We start from the raw sequence: 27,529 nt of genomic DNA, 5'->3' as shown, positions 1-27,529 counted from the left end.
CGGAGACTTTTTTGTTTGCTGCATTATTTTAGCCAGTTTACTAAATCTCTAATCTACATTTATACTATTAGTAACATTTTCTCAATTCATTTTTTTTTTTTATAAAAAACATCTATTTTCTCTAAATGTTATTAAAAAATAAATGCCACATTGGGAATATGTCAACATTGAATATTTTATACAGAACTCACCTAAAAATATGGTGGAAAAAAGGCTGCAATTACCGTATGTGGAAAAATACTGCAAAAGTTAGAAGGTTTCCAAACATAGAAGTGTTAACAGATAATGTTAATCAGCTAAGGAAATGCAAAGTGAATAAAAAAAAGAGAAATTTAGATTAGATCAGTATTTGGGACCGCACGTCACCTTCAAAACAACATAAATTCTTCCAGGTACACTTGGGCACAGTTTTTGAAGGAACTCAACAGGGAGGTTGTTCCAAACATCTTGGAGAACAAACCACAGATCTTTTGTGGATTTCGCTTGGGCAAATCCTTCTGTCTCTTCATGTAATCTCTGACAGATGCATAAGAAAAAAAGAATCGGCCTCACAAAAAAATTAAATTTAAATCTTTATTCCATCCAGATTAAGAATTAGGACTCCTAATTTTTAATCTGGATGGAATAAAGATTTGAATTTCATTTTATTTTCTTTTGTGATGCAGACCCTTTTTTTCTTATGCATCTACCACCGGTGGTCAACGGTTACTGGATCCACGTGTACCTACTGAGAGCAGCTAATTGCATGGTGAGGCTTTTCTTTTTCTCTTTTTCCAATCCTTGACAGACTTGATGATGTAAGATCATGGTTTTGTGGGAGCAGAATCATCACTTCCAGAACTCCCTGTCCTTCTTTACGCCGATGATAGTTCTTAATGATATTGGCTATATTTTTTGGGTCATTCTGCTGTAGAATAAATTGGGAGACAGTCAGATGCCTCACTAATAGTACTACATGACACCATTAATCATGATCAAATAGGCATGCAATACAATCAGGGAGGCATCTAATTGATTCCAAACTTATTCTGCAGCCGGACGGCTCCAAATTTACAGCCAATGTCACTGAGGAATATCTTCAGTGTAAAGCACAACATGGAGTCCGGGAAGTGATGATACGGCCCCACAAAGCCCTGATCTCAACATTATGGAGTCTGTCTGGGAGACAGAAGAAGAGAAGAGACAAAATTTTTTTCACAAGCCTTATTTCACAGATGATCTGTGGTTAGTTCTCCAAGATGTTTGGAACAACCTCACTGACGAGTTCCTTCAAAAACCACAAGTACCTAGAAGAATTGATGTTGTTTTTCAGCCAAAGGGCGTACACCAAATATTGATGTGATTTAGATTTCTCTCTTTTCCATTCACTTTACATTTTGTTAATTGATCAAACACTTCTCTTTTTAAAGCATTTTTTACTTTGCAGCATTTTTTCCACACCTGCCTTGCACAATACTATATTATTTATAAGTTTCCACACTACAGCTATGTGATCGTCAGTAAACCCAGGAATGATATCAGCGGTGGTCGGCAGCAGTGACTAGTCGGTTACTTGTTTCTACCCCACAATTAACGCTTTAAAGCACCACCTGCTCACGTCAATCTTCATTCTCTCAGTGGAAGGATCCATTTTCCAAGTGACGGTTATACCTAAGCATTACACTTATTGTTTCCTCTGTCACATAATGTTATCCAAGATTGGCATCAGGTTACCGTCTCCTGATGCGCATTTATTTCATACTGTGCTATAAGAAAAGAGTCAGCGCATGCTATAGATAAAATGTAGCATATACAACGCCAGCAGGCATATCATAGCTTTCTAGAAGAGAGGTGAAATGCAAGTTTTATTAATTAGTTCATTATTGCTTGGTTACTAGGTTGAACTGCTTCTAGTAAATACTATATATACAGTATATATATTAGTTATTCAGTATATATACACCCTCAAAATTGTTCCATAAAATTAAGAAAATTAATGCAAATTATGTAAAATTATGTCCAATTTGCAAAATGCACTAGAGAAGTTGGAAAATGCAAAATATGGATATAAGATTATGTCGGCCTGAAGTGGCATAATCAAGAAAGAAAGTTTCACATGCTTCCCATGGCACGTGTTTGCTTCACTTTGCAGCTCGTTGGTATGTGTTTAACCAGTTAATAATGTATGAGAGGTGATGTTTGTGTTAGAGCAGTGTATGGATCAGTCAGAGGCGCTTGTTGGTCTGTGTAGAGAGTATTCCTGTGCATAATGCATTAGATTTACCTACGGAAGCCTTGGAAATAGCCGGAGAGGAACATCTCTATGCTCAGTTCCGGACATGGTGGAGTGGCCTATTGGCTTCCTCACCAGCACCTTACACCCATCCACATATGCCCCTGTAGCCCCTGTGATTTGCATCAGCTATTATAAAGGTGTTTTATATTTCTGGAAGAAGGGGTGTCTAGGATGAGCAAAGACCTCCATAGGCTACACCGGATTTCAAACCAATTGTCCAAAAATAAGTCGCAAGGCGGATGTAACAATCACAGACGATTCTTTATGTTAATGTTAACCTAAAGGGGAATTGTCAAGTTTAACAGTTATGTCCTATCCACAGGATAGGAGGTAACTTTCTGATCATTGAAGGTTCGACTGCCATGGCCCCTAGAGATCCTAAAAGCCAGATGAGTCCCACTGAATGGAGCAGTGGTCTATCATGTACTTGCCCCTCCACTGTTAATAGGAGTGGCAGAGATTGATGAGCGCTGCTGATCTTTGGCGGTTCCACTAGAATGAATGGAGCAGCAGTTCACATGGTCAACCTACGCTCCATTCAGCCTGTTCTTGGGATCAATAGGCGTTCCACTGGTTAGACCCCTCGCAATCGGAAAATCCACATGATAGGGGATAACTTTCAAACTTGAGAACTCTCCCTTAATTAGAAGCCTGTACAACAGTGGAATCCAGGTCTCTCCTCAGGGTGCTCCTGTGCCGATGATACCCTACACATTACTTTCACATTGTTCTCTAGCTTTACATAGGTCTGGCTAGACCTCGCTAACAACCCCTCCACTGGAAGAACTCTTTAATCTACTGCCTCACTCCTAGCAGAGTTGTCATAACCTCCCACAGGAGAAACCTGTCATTTAGGTTTGTTTCTAGGTGGACAGCTTGGGTCAGCTCCTGACTGGTATCCTCACGTTTTGTAATATAGGTCTCAGAGGTCTACTTCTATCATCTCATCAATGTGCCATTTGAGCTCCTCAGTGACTGGAATAAGCAAGTTTAATTTCTTAGTCGTGGCAATCTCTTGCTGCTCATGGGTGGCAGTCACTTCTCTTCTGCAGCCCTCCTTTTACACGCTTTCCAATCTCACAGTGGAGGATGTTCCTCATGAGTGACTGGTCTTCCACACTTGGGACTATCATTTCCTTTTCTTCTTTATATCAGAATAGGGTGCTGGCTCATACTTTCAAGTATGCCTTTCCACAGGCCAATGGTTACAGGCTGAAAAGAACGAATAATTTATAACCTGCATAATTGTCCTCGGTAATTCACACTGAACGGTGGGAAAACCTGGTTTAAAGGAAAGCTATAGTCCACCATGATCCACCAATCACAATGTCATTATAGGTGATGTACCCTCTTCTGCACATCACATCAATAGCCCCACATCCCAGTGTATGTACCCCCAAAGCACACACATATAGATATTGCAGAGGAATATATTAAAACTGAAAGATGGGCAATTTTCTTGCGATAACATGATGCCAACATGGCATTACAAGGATGCAATGCACAACATTAGTGGGGTGGTCTCACCCAAGAGCAGGTAAGGGGAAGAACAAACTTTTCTTGCTCTCTATATTGATTTTTTTATTTGCCATATGATGGCAAAGAACTGCAGAATAATTTTAAAAAGCCAAAATTGAGCAGAATCAGGACTGGGCGACTTGCTTCTGATATGATGGTGGCATGTCTTGTAGTTCGAAGGTGCCTTCCTGGAGGTTACAATGACTCTTTCTGGCTCTACAACCAACCCCTAAACCCCTATGAGTGACTACACACTCGCACATGTAAATAAAGGGTTATATTTTTAATTAAAAGCGCTATATTTTTTCCCTTCGCTGGAAATATCAAGGCGGAATTTGTTATTTTCAGCTGTGGTCACTTTGTTTACTTCCTTAAATGTCATTGTTGTAAGAAATAATAATAGGGAGGGATCATTTGCTTATTAAAATGGATTTTCCGGGCCTCATTATGAGGTTATTGTTAAACGGACAAGAAATGACAGATTGAATCATCATAACATTATTAAAAAAAAAATGGCCGCCGAATATCTTCCTTTGCCACAATCTGCTGAAATGTCAAAATAATTGTATTTGCTGATGATTAGGAAAGCGAGTTTGCAGCGGAGGAGCCGTAATAAGTCAGCTTGTCTGTGGACATATGAGAGATTTGTGCATTACTAAGTGATTCTGTTATAGATCCGTTCCTCCCTGGCTGGCAGATTCACAGGAAAGGTCAAGAGACTAGACTGTCCTCCTCACCCTACAGACGCTCTGAAGATGAAAAGCTGCCTCTGTATGGCGGTGCATGACGCGGCAAAATGTGACGACGGCACACAGAGACCTAGGTGTCTCACTCATGAGGCATCACACAGAGGAGAGTCAGTCCTAATGGGTAATAGTCACACATCGTCGGCCCATCGTGTTACATTTACTGTTTCTGCTCCGCGTTATATACAGCAGTAAAGGACGTATTCAACAACTTTTTGAAATGGCAGGAGATTCTGTAGCAGGGAGCAAAAAGCTCGATGTCAATTCTTTTTTTTTTAGTAACACCCCCAACTACGTGTTAAACCCTAGAACGTACAGTTCATTTGGGTATTGGGGTTTGTGACAGAGTAACCCAGCATCCGCAGAGGAAACTTTCAGAGAGCACTTTCTTTCTGGTTCCAGGAGAGTTGTGGAACATCCAGAAGATCTGCCATTCCTTCCAAGAGTCTGGAAAACTGAACCCTCTTTAGACATCCTGAGAGAGCTGCCAAATATAATAGAGCATGGAGCTTCTACTGTACCTTCAACATTGGAAACCATATGTATGTGTTACACACCTGTCCCTGGTATACTGGGCTCTGCTTCCTTCACCTAGGTCTGCTGCCTTCTGTTGTGCTCCACGTCGGGTTTTGAAAATAGCCCGGCTTGGCTCAGTGGCATGAGCTACCCTATTAGCACACACACTTGTGTTTTAGGATTGTGATTCAAGTCTTTAGCTTGGTGTACTCCAGCGTCTGTGCACATCATGCTCAACCTGCTTCAATCCCTACTGACTTCCACTTCATCCATCCTACTGCTCCCAAGATTCCTGAGTGAGCCATGTCCTCACTCCCCATGTGCCCATTCTGCCAGCTGCTCCAATTCTCAGGGTCCTTGTACTCACCCGGACCTGCAGCTTAGTGGGTCCACTTCACAAGGTGAGCATCATAATATGGAGATACTCTTAATGGAATACCCCAGGTAACATGTAGAATATCACATGGAGGCAGTGTCACAACATACTTAGGAGCCATTTGGCCTCCGTGCACTACTATACAGGTCCTGCCCTCAAGTCAGAGACTCCTGGGTCCTAATTTTGAAATGTGGAATAGCCCCCACCTACTGTGCACCATTTACAGTACCGGTACATAGTAGGTGGGGACTATTGCACGGTTTAAAAATTAGGACCCATGAGTCTCTTACTTGAAGGCAGGACCTGTACAGTAGTGCACGGAGGTCAAATATGTCAAGTAGGCTTTTGGGTCCCCACAGGCAACAAATCTCAAGTTTGACTGCTACCCTGTGCTGGACTCCTCGTGTTGGTTTTTAATGCACTAACTGTTGCATGATCCCTTTATTATCTGTTATCCAGAACCTCATAATTAAGGGATACACAAATTTTAGTGGGATTTACTTTTATAAGACCAAAGCCAGAACCAAAGCATAGAGGAACCTCAATAACATTTTGGAATTGCTTCTTCATGTAATGAATGATGACTGTCACAATGTATACGTTAGCTATACTAACACTTGGAACCAGGGAATCTTTCACTCAGTGACTTGCATTAGGTTTGTTAGCACCTGACATTTATGGGAAAAGATTTACTTAAAGGGAATTCGTCTGCAAGTGTTTGCTATGTTATCTCAAGACATCATGAGATAGGGGTTAAAACACTGACATCAGCGATGTGTCACTTATCAGGCTGTAAATATATGTAGAAAAAGGGAATGGGAGAGTCAGCTCACCACTTGAAGCCTCTTCTGGGAAGTAGTACTATGTACCATGGAAGGAATAAAAGAAACAACACTATCCATAAACAGAGAAATGGTAATGGAATACTTAGCTAATTTAAATTAATTTTAATATACTGTTCTAGATGAATTACATCCTAGAGTACTGAAAGAGTTAGCAGAGGAAATTGCAGAACCACTAGCCAGAATCTTTGAAAAGTCCTGGAAAACAGAAGTCCCAGAAGATTGGAAAAGGGCAAATATTGTCCCTATCTTCAAAAAAGGAAAGAATGCGGAGCCAGGAAATTACAGGCCAGTGAACCTTACTTCTATACCAGGAAAGATCTTTGAACAAATTATTAAACAGCATGAATGTAAGTACTTGGTAAGATTACAGTAATTAGCCAGAACTAGTGTGGCTTTGTACCAAAAAGTCATACCAGAATATATATAATATAATTTCCTTCTATGATGGAATTACTGATTGGGTGGATCAGGGAAATGTGGTAGATATAGTATATATCAACTTCAGCAAAGAATTTGATACAGCATCTCCTATTACCCTTATTGAAAAAATGACCAAGTATGACATTGACAAGCCTACGGTTAGGTGGATTTATAACTGGCTCAGTGATCATACTCAAAGAATGGTAATAAATGGTTGCACATCCAATTGGAAGAGTGTTTCAAGTGGGGTACTACAAGCTCTGTCCTGGCCCCAGTGTTTAACATTTTTATAAATGATCTAGATAAGAGAACTGAAGGTAAACTAATCATATTTGCAGACGATTCAAAGCTAGGAGGGATAGCTAACACTACAGGAGACAGAGAAAGGATTCAGAAGGATCTAGAAAATCTTGAAAAATGGGAAGTGACTAATAGAATGGTATTTAACAGGGAGAAATGCAAGATTCTACATCTGGGCAAGAAAAATGAAAATTACATGTATAGAATGGGAGGAAGAGAACTAAGCAACAGCACGTGAGAAAAGGACTTGGGTATACTAATAGATCACAGATTGCACATGAGTGAACATACAATGCAGCAGCAAGAAAGGCAAACACAGTTCTAGGATGTATTAAGAGAAGCATAGAGTCCAGATCACGTGAAGTAATTATCCCCCTCTAATTCTCCTTGGTCAGGCCTCATCAGGAATACTGTGCCCAGTTCTGGGCACCACATTTTCAAAAAGACATTGAAAAACCAGAGCAAGTTCAGGGAAGAGCTACCAGGATGGAGAGTGGACTGCAAAGTATGTCCTACGAGGAATGGTTAAAGGATCTGGGAATGTTTAGCTTGCAAAAGAGAAGGCTAAGAGGAGACTTAATAGCTGTCTACAAATATCTGAAGGGCTGTCACAGAGTAGAGGGATCATCATTATTTTCACTTGTACATGGAAACAGGAGAAGCAATGGAATGAAACTGAAACAGAGAAGATACAGATTAGATATTAGAAAAAACTTTTTGACAGTGAGGGTGATCAATGAGTGGAACAGGTGGTCACGAGAGGAGGTGAGTTCTCCTTCAATGGAAGTCTTCAAACAGAGGCTGGACAGACATCTGCCTGAGATGGTTTAGTAAATCCTGCATTGAGCAGGAGTTGGACATGATGACCCTTGAGGTCCCTTAGAACTCTAACATTCTATGATTTTATGATTCTACTCAGAAAGTTTTGGTGTGGGCGTGATCAGCTGTGATGTGGGCGGGGTTAGCTTTCTCAGCTCTGCTACATGCCGTATCTAAGAACTCTGTGTCAGGACTGCTGAATCAAGTAAACTAAGTGATACATTGCTGGAATGAGGGTCTCTTTACCTACATTATGCTACTCTCAGATGAGGTAGCAAAAACTGTCAAATTCCCTTTAAAGTGTAACTGTTATGTACATTTTTCATAAATCAATTGTACACATGAAAAGGAACAAATTTATACTATATGTTATTAGTGAAATTATCTTCTTTCTCTTCCTGGACTGGTATTTCATTCTCAATATACTCAATTGATGGGTAAAATCTGTCTTCAGTGATTTCTGATCTTCCGTTTACTGAGATAGGAGATGACAGTTGGTGCCCATAAAGTTCTATGAAGAGCTGTAACTGTCCTTTCAGGAGAACTTGCAGCAAATGTCCATGGCTGCCTCTGGCTCCTCCCTTCTCTATAAGAATACCTTCACGTTTCTGATCTCAAGGCTTCTAGCACGTCCTGCTTGTTCGGTTACTAATCAAAACATGCTGTACTGTAGAAAATTATAAGGAACACATACTAGCCCCCCGAAGATCTTAGCTTTGTTCAGATTTGAGCCATTGACCTCGGTTCTAAATATAGAGCCACTATATGTACTCAGTATAAAAGGAGATGTCTACCTCATCGTGCAATCACAAATTTTGTTTAATTTTATATGGGTTTATTCTGTGTATAATTTTTTTATTCCATATAGATTAATAACCATAAAGAAGCACTCATCTCATCAAAATGTGTATTCTCTTAATATATTGCAGTTGTATCATATTATTATATAGCACTGTGTACTTACAATTGCTCATTTTTCCCTTCCGCCCAGCTAATTCTTTCATTTTCCATTGTCTATGACATCACGTGATTAAAAATTGACTAGCTGAATCCTTCTAAGCTCTGTGTAGAAACAGGAGGTCAATTTTCCCTGCGTGAGTCACTGCAAAAGTCCCTGCCAGGAGGGAAGAGGGAGCAGCTGGGTCAGGAGTTGAAGAGGGGAATGATAAATGCAGGGACAACAGACTTCCTGTTTCTACATAGAGCAGGGAAAAGAGAAGAATTAACTGAATTGAAAGGCAAAATGAGCAATTGTAAGTTCTCAGTGCTACATAATGCGATGACTGCAATATATTAAGAGGTTAAAAACTTTAATGGGAGAAGAAGGAGTGCTTCTTTAAGGGGGCATCTTTGTATTCCTATTTTATGCACCCTCTACAGTGGGAAAATACGTGTTTGATACACTGCCAATTTTGCAAGTTTTCCCACCTACAAAAATGGAGATGGCTGTAATTTTCATTGTAGGTACACGTCACCTGTGAGAGACAGAATCTTAAAAAATATCCAGAAAATCACATTGTATGATTTTTACATAATTAATGTGCATTTTATTGCATGACGTATTTGATACAATAGAAAACAGAACTTTGGTACAGAAACTTTTGTTTGCAATTACAGAGGTCAGACGTTTCCTGTAGTTCTTGACCAAGTTTGCATACACTGCAGCAGGGATTTTGGCCCCCTCCTCCATACAGATCTTCTCCAGATCTTTCAGGTTTCAGGGCTCTCGCTGGGCAACACTGAGTTTCAGCTCCTTCCAAAGATTATCTATTGGGTTCAGGACTGGAGACTGGCTAAGCCACTCCAGGACCTTGAAATGCTGAAATGCTTCTAACGGAGCCACGCATTAGTTTCCCAGGCTGTGTGTTTTGGGTCATTGTTGTCATGCTGGAAGATCCAGCCATGGCCCATGACCCATCTTCAATGCTCTTACTGAGGGATGGAAGTTGTTGGTCAAAGTCTCGCGATACATGACCCCATTCATCCTCCCTTCAATACGGTGCAGTCGCTTTATTCCCTTTGCAGAAAAGCCCCCCCAAAGTATGATGTTTTGCCCACCATGCTTCTTGGTTGTGATGGTGTTCTTGTGGTTTTTCTCATCATTCTTCTTCTTCCAAACATGGCGAGTGTAGTTGATACCAAAACATTATATTTTGGTCTCATCTGACCACATAACCTTCTCCCATGCCTCCTTTGGATTATCCAGATGGTCATTGGCGAACTTCAAACGGGCCTGGACATGTGCTGGCGTGAGCACGGGGACCTTGCGTGCCCTGCAAGATTTTAATTCATGACAGCGTAGTGGATTACTAATGTCCATGTTTTAGACTGTGGTCCTAGATCTCTTCAGGTCATTGACCAGGTCATCCAATGTAGTTATGGGCTGATTCCAGACCTTTCTCAGATTCATCCTTACTCCATGTAGCGAACTTTTGCACCGAGAAAGATTGACAGTCATCTTGTGTTTCTTCTATTTTCTAATAATTGTACCAACAGTTGTGACACCAAACTGCTTGCCTATTGCCCTGTAGCCCATCTCAGCTTTGTGCTGGTCTACAATTTTGCTCCTGGTGTCCTTAGACAGCTCTTTGGTCTTGGCCATGGTGGAGAGGTTGGAGTGTGATTGATTGAGTGTGTGGACAGGTGTCTTTTATACAGGTAATGAGTTTAAACAGGTGCACGTAATACAAGTAATGATTACAGAGTAGAAGGGCTTCTTCAAGAAAAACGAACCGGTCTGTGAAAGCCAGAATTCTTGTTGGTTGGTAGGTGACCAAATACTTGTTTCATGCAATAAAATGTAATTTCATTATTTAAAAATCATACAATGTGATTTTCTGTTTTTTTCATTTTTATATTCTGTCTCTCACAGTTGAAGTGTACCTATGATACAAATTACAGACCTCTCCATTCTTTGTAGGTGGGAAAACTTGCGAAATCGGCAGCGTATCAACTACTGTATATGTAAACCAATATGCCACTTTTTTTTGCCACCATTCTTCAGAAATGATAAAAATAATAAATCAGACACGCGACGCTCTCTCCTATAAACGTTATTTATTCTGTCCCAACGAGCCCCTTTAGCATTCTCAGCACCAACTTTCGAGACGCCTCAAAGTCAACACAGCTGTGCGGCTGAATCTTAAGCACCCATCATCATTCAGCCATTTACCGACGGATCTCCTTCAGAATCTAAATGACGAAGGTCAAAGTTTTTGGAACTTCTTTTTTTGTCTACTTTTAGTATGGGGTTGGAGCTGTTGTCCAATGTCCGCTTGTTCCTTCCAATGCTGGGCAGCAGATCAATCACCGCTTGCCGTATTGGACTCTACGAGCAACTTGACTGCAGCATCACTGGGACCTATTCATGGGCTGCCATTTAGACGCACTTGTGGGCAGTGAGCAGAATCAATAAGACACCTCCGACTGCCTCTATTTACAAACTAGCTGCCTTCAGCAGCCAGCCTGTTTAAGCACTTCATTCCCATTCAGCAAGGGCCATCTGCTTCTTTTGCTGTAAGTCTCTTAGAAAAACCTCAGCCTTGACAAGCTAGAGATATGTCAGCGCAGTTATCAGCAGAAAGCAACATCTGCCATGCCTGACACCCACTATTGTAGGGCTTTTAATCTGTCCCCCTCCTCCCTTTAACTGCAGACAACAGCTCCCTATATTATATTTTGCCACTCAATTAGCACTATCATCCTGCTGAAATAGAGGCCAATTTACCTTTAATGACATCATTGTTAGGAGAGTGGCAGCGGCTGGTTGTTGGCTGTCATTGGTTTGCAGAAGGCAAGCTTGTCTCTCTCCACTAACCCCGACAGAGGCAGGGAGAGGCTCGGTGGCCTATCACAGGCAGCCTTCACCCCCGACCATAGACATTGTTTCCGACAGTTCGCAGAAGCACTGTGGCGGAAAATTGAGTCCAGATTCATTAGGTTTTTCAGTGTGCTGCTCAAGTCAGTTAAATTGATACATTTCCTAACAAAATTGAAGTGCTTTGTGCTGCCAGCGGAAAGCCTGGTGACCCTGCTCGGCCCACTGAGCAGCCGAAACGAGTTGATGGATCCATTAGGCCGCTCAGAATGCTTTTCCCCCCTCTCCTTCCATTCCTGAGTGACACTGTAAATCTGAGCCAATTTCAGTCCCTAATCATCATTACAAAAACCCTCCACTGTTCATTTATTACTCTACAATTCTAATACCGCTCGGCAAATGGGTCAGCAGACAGTGAGTCAACACAGAAGCAAAGGAAAAAAGCTTTAAAATGCCAGAGTCTAACCGGTGCTACCCAATGCCCCTGGGTCAACGATGGCACGTGGAGTCAGACCTATTTCCTTCCTTTATAAACAAAATCCCTTCTGACTCGACGGCTCAAAAATGTCCGCAAATTCAAGCTGACCTGTCCCATTAATGTCTCATCATTCCGTGGCCTCTGCTCTATAAAACAAAATCATCGTTTCATAAAAGCCGCGGTATTACTTATTGCTCTTTTTTTATTTTATTTTTTTGCCTGTTAGGAAAGTTTTGAAGAGGGCTCATTGGCCATTGGTGCGTTGACCTCAATTGAGAAACCGGTTCTGTAATAGATAGAAAATTACCCTCCAATCGAAATGTATAAGGCATTTTTTTGGCTTCTGAACCTATGCTCTTACGGATAACCGTTCATAAATGCACCATCCTTTTCTTCTGTGTGTGCCGTTAAGAACGATTTGAAGATGGCTCATTGGCCACTGCTGCATTGACTTCGATAGATTGTTTTGAGAAACCTTTTCTGTAATAGGTAGAAAATTACCCTCTAAGTGAAATGTATAACGCATTTTTTTGTTTATTAATTTATGCTCTTAATTTTTTTCGCCCGATAAGAAAGTTTTGAAGATGGTTCATTGGCTATTGCTGCGTTGACCTTGATTGATCACTTTGAGGAACCGGTTCTGTTATAGATAGAAAATTACCCTTCAATCAAAATGTATAAGGCATTTTTTTGTTTATGAATCTATATTCTTATGAAAAACAGTCATAAATGTGCTGTTTTTCTTTTTTTTTGCCATTCAGGAAAGTTTTGAAGATGGCTCATTGGCCACTTCTGCATTGACCTTGATAGATCGCTTTGAGAAACCAGTTCTGTGATAGATAGAAAATTTCCCTCCAATCGAAATGTATAAGGCATTTGTTTATGAATCTACATTCTTATGAAAAACGGACATAAATGTGCTGCTTTCGTTTTTAATTTTTGCCCGTTAAAAAAGCTTTGAAGATGGCTCATTGGCTACTTCTGCGTTGACCTTGATAGATCACGTTGAGACACCAGTTCTGTGATAGATAGAAAATTACCCTCCAATCGAAACGTATAAGGCACTTTTTTGCTTATGAATCTACATTCTTACAAAAAATGGTCATAAATGTGCTTTTTTTGCCCGTCAAGAAAGTTTTGAAAATGGCTCATTGGTCACTTCTGCGTTGACCTCGATAAATGGCTTTGAGAACCCAATTCTCTGATAGATAGAAAATGACGCTCCAATCGAAACGTATTAAGCATTTTTTTGTTTATGAATCTGCATTCTTATGAAAAATGATCATAAATGTGCTGTTTTGTTTTTTTTTGCCCATCAAGAAAGTTTTGAAGATGGCTCATTGGCCACTTCTGCGTTGACCTCGTTAGACCGCGTTGAGAAACCTGTTCTGTGATAGATAGAAAATCAACCCCAATCGAAACGTATATGGCAGTTTTTTGTTAATGCATTTATGCTCTTATGAAGAGCGGTCATAAATGTGCTGTGAATGGCGTTGCTTGTTTATGAATTTATGCTCTTGCGAAGAACAGTCATCATTACGACTAATACTGATCACGGCTGTATGATTAAAACCTACTTCTGTCACATCGCAGATCTTTAAAAAAAACATTGCCGGCCTCCCTGCAAATGACTTCTGTCAACCCGACTTTCTGTGCTTTCCATCATCGCTTTAGCCCCTACAGTGAAAAAAAAAAAATTATAAAAAATTTAATTAAAGCTTGTGTTATGTCTTCAACTACATTTTTTCAACTGTCTTAAAAAAGTTCTACAAGCTGTGAAAAAGAGAATGGTTTTCCTGCATCTCTGTAGTCAGCGCTTGGGTTTACATCCTATGTGATTTTTATAGTATGTGGGCATTATTTTGATACTTCAGCCGAAGTGATGATGTGTTCATTGATTATTATGGCATGGTGCAAGCGTTTGGACTTGGTAGAGAATGGAAGATATTCCTGTTTCGCTATGGAGGTGTGTGACATCCATCTGATAACAGCTGGAAAGTGTTTTATGGGTGTTAATGGCAAGTCTGTCGGAGTTGTGTTCTGAGATATTTATAATCCGCAGCATGATGATGATTATGATCTTTTGATTTTAGGTTTTCTTGTTTCTTTTGTTGTATCTAAAGAACATGGAGCCGAAAAGTGTGATCACTAAGAAGAAAAAAGATCTTTATCATTATTTGTTAGAAAGTTTAGTAAATTGAAGTTAGGATAATTGGGTCAGTAAGAGATTAGAACTCTTGTCCTACAGTTCTGGGGTCATGGGTTGAATTCCGACCACAGAAACATATTATTGGTGTTTGGGAATTGTTGTAATTTTTGTATTGGTTTTCTATGGTTATTTTAATTTGTGATTTAGGATAAATTAATTGAGTAGTCTTACTTGTAGTCATTGGTACTAGAGATGAGTGGATCTTATGAAATTCAAGTTTGCTGACTTCACCAAATTCTCCTCAAAAATTAGGTTTGCGGATAATAAATTTGCATGGATTTCAATACTGACAATCATGTAATTGCTCGTAAAATACATTTGAGGGAGAGGAGGAAGAGAGCGAGGACCCCACTGACCATAAAAGATTCCACTCTACAGGAGAGAAAGAAAGAGAGAGGACCCCACTGACCATAACAGATTACACTCTACAGGAGAGAGAGGACCCCACTGACCATAAGAGCTTACACTCTACAGGAGAGAGAGGACCCCACTGACCATAACAGATTACACTCTACAGGAGAGAGAGGACCCCACTGACCATAAGAGCTTACACTCTACAGGAGAGAGAGAGGACCCCACTGACCATAAGAGCTTATACTCTACAGGAGAGAGGACCCCACTGACCATAAGAGCTTACACTCTACAGGAGAGAGAGAGAGGACCCCACTGACCAAAAGAGCTTACACTCTACAGGAGAGAGGACCCCACTGACCATAAGAGCTTACGCTCTACAGGAGAGAGAGAGAGAGAGGACCCCACTGACCATAAGAGCTTACACTGTACAGGAGAGAGAGGACCCCACTGACCATAAGAGATTACACTCTACAGGAGAGAGAGGACCCCACTGACCCCATAAGAGATTACACTCTACAGGAGAGAGGACCCCACTGACCATAAGAGCTTATACTCTACAGGAGAGAGAGGACCCCACTGACCATAAGAGCTTACACTGTACAGGAGAGAGAGGACCCCACTGACCATAAGAGATTACACTCTACAGGAGAGAGAGGACCCTACTGACCATAAGAGCTTACACTCTACAGGAGAGAGAGGACCCCACTGACCATAAGAGCTTACACTCTACAGGAGAGAGAGGACCCCACTGACCATAAGAGCTTACACTCTACAGGAGAGAGAGAGGACCCCACTGACCATAAGAGCTTACACTCTACAGGAGAGAGAGAGGACCCCACTGACCATAAGAGCTTACACTCTACAGGAGAGAGAGTACCCCACTGACCATAAGAGCTTACACTCTACAGGAGAGAGAGAGGACCCCACTGACCATAAGAGCTTACACTCTACAGGGGAGAGAGGACTCTACTGACCATAAGAGCTTACACTCTACAGACGAGAGAGAGGACCCTACTGACCATAAGAGGTTACACTCTACAGGAGAGAGAGGACCCCACTGACCATAAGAGCTTATACTCTACAGGAGAGAGAGGACCCCGCTGACCATAAGAGATTACACTCTACAGGAGAGAGGACCCCACTGACCATAAGAGCTTACACTCTATGGAAGAGAGAGGACCCCACTGACCATAAGAGATTACACTCTACAGGAGAGAGAGGACCCCGCTGACCATAAGAGCTTACACTCTATGGAAGAGAGAGGACCCCACTGACCATAAGAGCTCACACTCTACAGGAGAAAAAGCAAGAGAGAGAACCCCACTGACCATAAGAGCTTACACTCTACAGGAGAGAGAGGACCCCACTGACCATAAGAGATTACACTCTACAGGAGAGAGAGGACCCCACTGACGATAAGAGCTTATACTCTACAGGAGAGAGAGGACCCCGCTGACCATAAGAGATTACACTCTACAGGAGAGAGAGGACCCCACTGACCATAAGAGCTTACACTCTACAGGAGAGAGAGGACCCCGCTGACCATAAGAGCTTACACTCTATGGAAGAGAGAGGACCCCACTGACCATAAGAGCTCACACTACAGGAGAAAAAGCAAGAGAGAGAACCCCATTGACCATAAGAGCTTACACTCTACAGGAGAGAGAGAGGACCCCACTGACCATAAGAGCTTACACCCTACAGGAGAGAGAGGACCCCACTGACCATAAGAGATTACACTCTACAGGAGAGAGAGGACCCCACTGACGATAAGAGCTTATACTCTACAGGAGAGATAGGACCCCGCTGACCATAAGAGATTACACTCTACAGGAGAGAGTACCCCACTGACCATAAGAGCTTACACTCTACAGGAGAGAGAGGACCCCACTGACCATAAGAGATTACACTCTACAGGAGAGAGAGGACCCCACTGACGATAAGAGCTTACACTCTACAGGAGAGAGAGGACCCCGCTGACCATAAGAGATTACACTCTACAGGAGAGAGAGGACCCCACTGACCATAAGAGCTTACACTCTACAGGAGAGAGTGAGGACCCCACTGACCATAAGAACTTACACTCTACAGGAGAGAAAGAAAGAGAGAGGACCCCACTGACCATAAGAGCTTACACTCTACAGGAGAGAGAAAAAAGGACCTCTCTGAACTTAAGACCTTACAATTTACAGGCGAGCGAGATAGAGAGGACTCCGCTGACCATAAGAGCGTACATTTTATAAATGAGGCCCGTTGTATCAAAGCACAAGCCAAAGTTCCGTTGCATTGACAGAAATGGCACTATTACTTTTTGGTTGCTTGAAATTACTTGTAGCATATAAACTTGCTTGATTATATTGCTATATAATTAGGAAAAAAGTCCAATGTTGGGAATTTTTGCTATTTAGCTGCAAACTAGGAGTACTTAACTAGTTTTGGTAATGGTCTGTGGTCACGTGAAGATCCAACAGTAAAGGTATTTTCACGCATAGTGCAGTGGTTGAGAACATATTCTGCAGCAATCCCACAAGAATCTCCATAAAATCTGGAGCCTTATGCACCCCAAATTGTAGATACTTTGCTTAGTTCAGAGCATTTTTGTTAAATGTAACTGTAGCTTGAGGTTGTTGTCTTGTTACATTTCAAATACTTCATAAAACTATTTACATAAAGATTTTTTTGTTATTATTACATACTAAACTCCTAAATGTATGGATACAAAACCTAATAATTAATAAAGAGCCTAGACCCCTAAACTCTTTCAGTTTCCAGATCGCTGAGCTCATTTAGACCCAAAATCAGATCCCAAACTAGATCCCAAATATTAATTCAGACCAGTCCCATAAAGTTTCTTACAAACCCAGGCCATATCCCTAAAATGATTCCAGATCCCAGACCACTAAAATGTATTCAGTCCCTAAAATTTAATTCAGATCCTAGACAAGACCGCTAAAGTAAATTAGACCCTAAATTCTCTCCTAAAAATCAGTCACGGGTGGCATCTCTGGTCTGAATTCAGACTGCTATTGACCAGCTTAGAATCCGTGCATAATAAATACTTAAATGATCTGGAAAGAAAAACAGAAAAATATCAAAAAATAGTGTCCATGCTAATTAGTTTTCTACAGGAGCTGTGCAGCGCCCTGAACCAGTCAGATATCTCCCCTTTCCATTCTTCCCGTGAGGATATACAACTTTGTTATATATCTTATTAGTGGAATATGGTTATCTTAACATATTCTAGCGGTCTGTAGACTTCTTTTCTTTCATGCACACTTTATAGAAATCATGATATGTTTCCTCAGTCCACAATTATTTCACTTAGTAGAAAACAGTAAATACAATACAAAGAGGACAGGGAAGGAGGGGGATGCAGCTGCATTATCTTTTAAAATGTTTAAAGAGGAACTGAACTTTTTCATCATTTAATAATCCTCCAAACATTGCAAACTTAGTCATTTTTGTAATATACTTTTCAACCTTACTTTTCTTCCGTATCTCCCAAACACCAAGCTGTACTTCTTTTTCAATACCCAGTTCATGCTCTTTTAGATGCTGCTTTGAACTGCTGCTCAGCAAGATCTGTGCACTGTATTCAAACAAAGTGCACACACGACTTTTCCTGCATGAGCCTTTTTCCTCTCACCCCTGTATTCAGACTAGGAAATATACTACACACAGATTATTTAAATGCAGCGTTTTGATCTTTATGAGTGTTGTGCACAATCGCAGAGAGACCAAGCAAGATTGGCACCAAACCAGCAAAGGCGCAGCCACAGGTTCACTTGGAGCAAGCTGCCCTAGCTAAGGGAGCCTTAAAGGGCTGGGATACTCTTCACCAAGCTCCTGGTAAATGGAAGGAGGACTTTAGCTGAGCCCTTCCGAGACCCGCTATCACCGGGCAGCTGGCATCGGCCTAGTTGACAACAAGTAGATTCCTCTGTGAGAAACCCTGGGAGTGTAGCACAAAAGGAAAATGAAATGAACCCTAAGACCAACCCTGAAAGAGAGCAGACAATACTGGAAGTACCCCTCACCACCACAACACATACCACTCAATCATCCCCAGACAACCACAGCAGAATGGACACAATCCCACCACTACCTAGTACTAGACACTACAGTATCCTGCATTGCCTGGCAACCAGGGAACACAGCGTTCCATGTTCCCTGGGCAGTGAAAGCCATGGGAGATACGGCATCCCACTACTCCAGAACGCAATGCTCCATCAGATTGGGATGTTTTCTCTGAGCATGTGGTAGTTCCACCTCCAGAGTCAGGTCAATGGCAGCGCTTGCGACCGAAGTAGCGTAGAACTGGACCAATTCATTCCCAGGTGGGAGCACAGAACCAACTATGAGCAGCAGTTGAAAGCAGTTTATAAAGGAGCAATAAATGGGCACTAAAACAACACTAAAGTATAGTATTTAGTAAGCAAAAGAGGGTAAAGTATTTCAACAAAAAAACCTACCTGCAATTCCTGGAGGATAATTAAATAAAAAAAGTTCAGTTACTCTTTAAACATTTACAGAGGCACTGCAGCTGCATCCCCCTCCTTCCCTATCCTTTTTGTATTATATTTTCTGCTATAAACTAGATGAAATAATTGGGGACTGAGGAGATATAAAAGGATATATAGAGAGTATGTATGCAAGGAAAGAATTTTACAGACTGTTAGAATACGATGAGAAAAATAAATGCTACTAATAGGATATATAATCATATTTTATATCCCCAAATGCTCTATTATATTATTTGACTAGATTATGTTGATTAGTAAACTTAAATGAAATCCACATTATTAACAATATTAATGTGATCTTAAAGGTATTGTCTGGTCTAGAATATCCACGCTTTAAGTGATTTTAAATACGCTATTAGTTTAGTTCATCGGTTCCTTGAAAATAGTGCCTCATTCAGGACCCTTATTTATTTGTTAGGGCAGATAACATCTACAAAAAAAATATCCCTTTCTGTGTAATGCCTCATTTTTCTTGAGGAGGCACTGCAGGGTCTATAAACAAAGAGCTGAAGCCACCTTAGATACAGAACACACCAGAAAGTTTTAAAGCTTTGGGAATCAGTTAAATAAGCCTTTATTTCTAGAAATGGCAACAATATATTAAAAGGTATATATATAAAAAATGTGAATTTTATAATATAAAATTTATATAAACATGTATATGAAACCACCGCAGGTACAGAATAAAAATACCCATATACAGAATTGTACCCCAATATATATATATAAAAAATATATATATATATAAAAAATATTCCTTATATCTTCATTTGATCACACTGTGTGCATAATAAAGTGCAAAAAGTTAGAAAGTGCAATAAAAAACCAGGTTGAGAAACCAATATATCTGTGAAAAAAATCATGCCATAATTTCATAATAATGTGCAAAATACGCAATAGCAGCTATAAACAGAACTAAACCAAATCGTGTGCAAGGAAAATCCTAAAAAAAGAGAGAGTGCACTATATCAGAAAATTTTCTTATATAATTAGCACCACGTATCCTAAGAAGTGCCTCCGTGCCTAGTGCCTGGATCAGTGTGAAGATAATGGACAAATGTCCACATACAGCGATATAGTGCTGCAGTAATATCGCCGCTACAAATACCTGGGGTTGTATAGGGTCCTGAGCCTGCGGGCGCCCGACGCGCGTTTCGGAATAGTTCCTTCGTCAGGGGGTGCTAAAGAGTGAATATGAGCTATTTTTATAGTGGGGACTTACCAAACGCTGTGGTCCGAATGTTTTTGGCGCGTGCGCGGTCAGGAGGTCCGAAACTTCCGGTCTCCACGTCACATGGCCGGCCGCACAGGAACGGAGTACCCGGCGTGACCTAGCAACCATGGACGCAGAGAGCCGGAACTCACAGACACAGACCGCGCATGCGCACCACCGGGACCCTAGCGTGGGAGGAGAAATACACGTCGATGATGCGGTTCTAGTAAACATACAGTACTCACTGTTGCTATTTGGTTTTCTGCATGTAACTACAAGGGCCAGGGAGATTAAAAAAATATTTGACTACATTATATAGATGGAGAGAGAAAAAAGGAGTTTTTTTTATATATATGCAAAATAAGTCTATATCATATCCTTTGTATCTATACATATTATATTGGAGATTATAAACTAAGAATACGCGTATATTATACATACGCATAGATGTACGTCAATGTGACATATATCACAAATGATCTATTGCCACCCAACTTTCTGCACAAAACCATGAGAACACAGGAGACCGAAAAATTAAACAATTGCCTGCATTATGCTAAAAGGAAGGGGGAACCAAGTCATAGGAAAAATAAGTCTATATCTTATCCTCAACAACTATACATAATACATTGGAGATTATATACTTAAACAATGTATATATAAATATACATACGCATACATGTATATAGATGTAATTTATACACATATCTCTATTGACAACAGGTTTTAAACATCAATATATTATGATGGCACAAGAGGCACAGCTAATATAATATATGATATGAAAAAAGTCCTCAAAAAATATTTTTAAAAAGATTCTTCAAAAAAAAAATAATAAGTAAATAAGTCCTCTTCCATCCTTTGCTACTTCCTTCTATTTTTCATTTCAGATTCACAAGTTCCATCAAAGTACTGTATGTTTACTAGAACCGCATCATCGACGTGTATTTCTCCTCCCACGCTAGGGTCCCGGTGGTGCGCATGCGCGGTCTGTGTCTGTGAGTTCCGGCTCTCTGCGTCCATGGTTGCTAGGTCACGCCGGGTACTCCGTTCCTGTGCGGCCGGCCATGTGACGTGGAGACCGGAAGTTTCGGACCTCCTGACCGCGCACGCGCCAAAAACATTCGGACCACAGCGTTTGGTAAGTCCCCACTATAAAAATAGCTCATATTCACTCTTTAGCACCCCCTGACGAAGGAACTATTCCGAAACGCGCGTCGGGCGCCCGCAGGCTCAGGACCCTATACAACCCCAGGTATTTGTAGCGGCGATATTACTGCAGCACTATATCGCTGTATGTGGACATTTGTCCATTATCTTCACACTGATCCAGGCACTAGGCACGGAGGCACTTCTTAGGATACGTGGTGCTAATTATATAAGAAAATTTTCTGATATAGTGCACTCTCTCTTTTTTTAGGATTTTCCTTGCACACGATTTGGTTTAGTTCTGTTTATAGCTGCTATTGCGTATTTTGCACATTATTATGAAATTATGGCATGAATTTTTTCACAGATATATTGGTTTCTCAACCTGGTTTTTTATTGCACTTTCTAACTTTTTGCACTTTATTATGCACACAGTGTGATCAAATGAAGATATAAGGAATATTTTATATATATATATATATATATATATATATATATATATATATATATATATATATATATTTTATATATATATATTGGGGTACAATTCTGTATATGGGTATTTTTATTCTGTACCTGCGGTGGTTTCATATACATGTTTATATAAATTTTATATTATAAAATTCACATTTTTTATATATATATACCTTTTAATATATTGTTGCCATTTCTAGAAATAAAGGCTTATTTAACTGATTCCCAAAGCTTTAAAACTTTCTGGTGTGTTCTGTATCTAAGGTGGCTTCAGCTCTTTGGGTCTCCCTTAATTGCAGTGGTTTCCACTGTTGCTTTTTCAGTACACCCTGATCACCAGTCACTTATTATTTTGGAGTAATATACACATATATATATAGATTAATGATATAATTTGAGGGATTATAAGGGTGTACTGTATTCAATTTAGGGTCTATAAACAGCTTTACAGCTGATTTCTGAGATTCTGAGAAGTCGGACATTCTGTGATCAACTTTTTCTCAGGGAACTTTTCTTACTTAAGGCATTGTCCACAGCAGACAATCCCTTTAAGGATCTTGTAGTAGAGCTTTAATGGGATCTGATTATTACAAGAGTTGTAAAAACATGAACATGTGTGGCCTTAAATATCCAATATATTCTGCACCTGCCTCTATCTTGAGAATGGGGTCTCATTGTGCGCTGACCAGAATGTAGAGTTGGCCAAGCATATGCAGCTTATATAGGAGTCCTGGAAATTGCCATGTACTCAGAGTTGGAAATTTTTGGAACGAGTAAATAATTCAATGGAGAGAGTTGTGTATGCGCTGCCACCTCTCAACTGACTGACGATGTTTTCGAGACAGATGCGGGTCCCATTGGTGGGAGCCACATCTACCGGATATTTATGGCATGTCCCATAAATGTTCAGGTGTCACGCACAGAGTAGGAAAGGCTAAGTGCAACACGAAGGGATAAGGGAAAGGGAACCAAACACCAGGGAAGGGGGAGTGGAGACCCCTAGACAGATCTAACATCACTCTGTCTGCCCTATCATCTCTATATAGGTTCCGCATCTATCGCTGAGCTGGATACCTAAATCCCTGTCTGACCCTGGCAATAAGCCCTGCACTGGGAAGGACAGGATAGGCGCTAGTCAATCCCACTAACACTAAAGACAGCAAGGATAAATGAAACAAGATTGACACTTAGATTGAGTAGACTCAGAGAGAAACACTGACGCCCTCCAAGCTCCAAGAGGACTGCTACAGCTCCAAGCCTCAACAGTGAAGTGCAAATAGGAAATATCACCTGCAGCTCCCAACAGGAGTTTGGTAGTTATAAACACCCAGATCCAGGTGACACAATTAGGGCTGGGGGAGGTGGCCACTGGGTCCTAGGGTCAGCAGGACCAGGCAGAAGTCTGCAAAGTAAACTGCCGAGACCCTCTTCAGCCAGATGCAGTGCAACGGTCTGCAGCCTCTGACGCATCCATGACATCAGGATGGGATTAACTATTTAATGGAATTGGAGATTGCATGGAATTGCAGACCGCCATCCTGGGAAACAATTTTCCTATGCACTTAGGCAGGAATAGACAATTGACACCTCCTCTATTATTGACCACTTAATTCAGACAAATGACTTGTGCTGAGCCTCTAACTAATTAAAAGCCACTTTGTGCATTTTGCTGTATGCGTAGGAAGCCAGAATAATTGTACCCATATACAAAACACGTGACAGGTGTGTATATTTTAGTGCGCCACTTCCTCCACTTACAAGTTCCTCTGTACAAGCAGAGAGCCCTGGGGGGGAACCTCTAAAAGTTTAACACGGACAAATTAACCCCCTTGGATCTCCAAACACTTGTTTACACAGCAAAGAAGCACCAAGATGGAAATTTATGGCACCTCTGAAAGAACTTCTCACCTATTGCTCAGGGATGAGGTGTACGGCCTGCAATATTTCCCAATGAAAGGAAATAGAAAAGCTCTTAAGGAATCAATACCCTTATTTAGTCAATAAACTAACAAAACATCCCCTCCGGGAAGGGAAAATGAAGAAAAAGTCTGTTTGTTACAAGATCTCTCAAATTCCAGTTTTCATCTTCAGCCAGAAATGTCCTATCAGAAAAATATACTCTAGTGGTAAATATTCAATTTTCTTTACACCGCGCTGGGAAGAGTAATATTTAATCATTTTCAATTTTTTTTCCATTTTCCAAGGCCAGTGTAAGCAACATAATGAGATACTGGCCAAAAGATCTAGTCATTTTCAGCATTTTATGCATGAAGAAGCAGATAATTGAAAGACAACAGCATCAACCTTCTCGAGTGTTCTTCAGGAGCCTGAAGGTGTAAGCACTTAGTACATACTGCCAAGTGTTCGGATATAATGATCTTTATCTTTTATATTCAGTATACCATGTTAGATTAAATGCTCACTGACTGTAGCACCAACCTCACTTCCCTGGCAAGACTGTGGTTTCTTCTTTTGACTTGAACCATTGGATGCAATGGTCTACAAGAAGACTGAGTTTTGAGTTTGAGGGTTTGATCTTTGATTTCTTAGTATGATTATGAAATACACTATATGGACAAAATTGGTGAGGCAGGAGCTTTTATGATGTATAATGAAATAATAAGATTACCTTACACTGGAGCTAAGGGGTCTAGGTCAACCCGGGAAAAACAACCCCAGACCTTTACCCATCCTCCTCCAAACAATGCGGTTTAGGCAGGTAATGTTCTCCTGGCATTCACCAAACCCAGACTCATCCATCTAGCATGATCTGTCACTCCAGAGAACACGTTTCAGCTTCTCAAGAGTCCAGAGGTGGTGGCTTTACACCACTCCAGGTGACGCTCGGCATTGTACTTGGTGATGTAAGGTTGTATGCATCTGCTTGGCCATGAAGCTTTTGGTGGGGACCCAGTTTTGAGCTGATGTTAATATAAGAGGAGGTTTGGACTGTGCAATTGGAGTCAGCAGAACGTTGGTGACGACTTTCATGACCTCTGCTTCTCAGCACTTGGCCCCCTGCTCTGTAACGTTACGGGGTCTCCACTTCGTGGCTGAGTTGCTGTGGTTCCTTCTACTTCTCAAGAGTTTCACTCACAGGTGATGATGGAATATTTAGGAGGGAAGAAATATAATGATCAGGCTTCTTACCCCAGTGGCTCCTATTACAGAACCGTGCTGGTATCAGTGAGCTCTTTACCACTAGCTATTATTTCACACATGTTAGTAAAGGTAGAAGGCATGGCCGGGGATCAAATGTTATACACCGTGGGCGAGGAGTCGGATGTTATACACTGGAGGCAATAGAACTGAATGAAAAGACTGAATTCAATGATTAAAACGAGTGTCCATACTTCTGTCCATATAGTGTTTTTTATTCACCAAATCAAATTGTACATGTTTAGGACTCATGCAGTATTCTTTATGGCCGCATACAAAGTTTCCTGTGGCCCTGTACTAGCTGCAGAGACCCCATGTGGCACCATACTGTGTATATGATGTAGCTTCTGGCAGTGTAAAAAGTAGGAACAAGAGCTTCGACCTTTATGCCCTATGTCCCCCCTACTCCACTAATGTATCTATACGAGTTTCATCCATACTTATTATATGTGTATTTATTTTTTACTGCGATTAGCCTTTGAGGACTAATTCTGATTTTTTTTGTGGAAAGTGTTGGAATCTACTATATTTACTAGTCATTACTCATTATATGCTATGAGACACACCACATATATAATCCAGTATATACATACATTATTTGAACAAAAGTATTATTAGACTTACACATTACAAATGTAGTTGGCCCTTTGGAGCCATAATAGCTTCCTCCCTGTTGTGGAATCACAAAACACTGGCGCATGAGTTGCAGTGGCCCATCTTTAGCCTGCTTACCTTTGACTGCTGTAATAACACAGCAGAGGTAGCATGCCTGATAAACATTAGCGGCTAGTACATAGATATAGGAACAGAACCAATCTTACCACATAGATATAGTAACAGATATGAGTTTACTACATAGATATGGGAACAGAATCTAGCTTACTACACAGATACGGAAACTGGTCCAAGTTTACTGCTTAGATATGGAAACATATCCAAGATAGCTACATGAATATGGGAACAGAACCGAGCTTACTACATACAGTAGATATGGTTAATCACTAAATGTCCAAAAATAACTTGGGGCACTTCATAAACACTATACCACAAAATCCCATGTAGATATTTTATGGGACCAAGAAGAGATCCCACAATAAGAGTATAAAATAATTTTTATTATAAATAAATATAAAACAAAACAATCAATAAATCCAAAAAATACTGTACAAAGGGACGCCACAAAACAAAATGAGTATAGGTATATATACATACAGCAACCATCTGCAAATACCTGCTAGTGGTTGACACGATAATCCTATGTCAAACAAAATTGTGCTGACACTATACCCACTCAATGTTGAAGAAGATGGGCAACATGTGTGAGTCCATACCCAGGCTCCTAAAAGATAAGGGCCCTAATACAATATTTAGCCTCCCCAGATTAAATATAAATGCCACAACAATGGCCCAATGTACAGGGCATAACCGCCTCAATAAATCCGGGGGGATAAAATAACTGGGTACATATTACCTGCCACAGAGCTTCACCCAGGCGTCCCCTGGGTGAAGGGACGCCTGGGTGAAGCTCTGTGGCAGGTAATATGTACCCAGTTATTTTATCCCCCCGGATTTATTGAGGCGGTTATGCCCTGTACATTGGGCCATTGTCGTGGCATTTATATTTAATCTGGGGAGGCTAAATATTGTATAAAGGTACCTTCACACTAACCGATTTTGCAGCGATAACGATAGCGATCCGTGACATTGCAGCGGCTAGCGATATCGTTGTGTTTGACACGCAGCAGCGATCTGGATCCTGCTGTGATATCGCTGGTCGTTGCTGAAAGTTCAGAACTTTATTTGGTCGTCAGATCGGCGTGTATCGTCGTGTTTAACAGCCAAAGCAACGATGCCAGCAATGTTTTACAGTGGTAACCAGGGTAAACATCGGGTTACTAAGCACAGGGCCGCGCTTAGTAACCCGATGTTTACCCTGGTTACCAGCGTAAATGTAAAAAACAAACACTACATACTCACCTTCTGCTGTCTGTCACACGTCCCTCGCCGTCTCCTTCCCGCACTGACTGAGCGCCGGCAGTACAGAGCACAGCGGTGACGTCACCGCTGTGCTCTGCTTTCACTTTACGGCCGGCGCTCACAGTCAGTGCGGGAAGGAGACGGCGAGGGACGTGTGACAGACAGCAGAAGGTGAGTATGTAGTGTTTGTTTTTTACATTTACGCTGGTAACCAGGGTAAACATCGGGTTACTAAGCGTGGCCCTGCGCTTAGTAACCCGATGTTTACCCTGGTTACCAGGGTTACCAGGGGACTTCGGCATCATTGGTCGCTGGAGAGCCGTCTGTGTGACAGCTCTCCAGCGACCACACAGCGACTAAA

Source organism: Ranitomeya variabilis, chromosome 7 (assembly GCF_051348905.1).
Source record: "Ranitomeya variabilis isolate aRanVar5 chromosome 7, aRanVar5.hap1, whole genome shotgun sequence".
In the NCBI taxonomy this organism is placed as follows: Eukaryota; Metazoa; Chordata; class Amphibia; order Anura; family Dendrobatidae; genus Ranitomeya; species Ranitomeya variabilis.
This window is presented reverse-complemented; position numbering follows the sequence as displayed.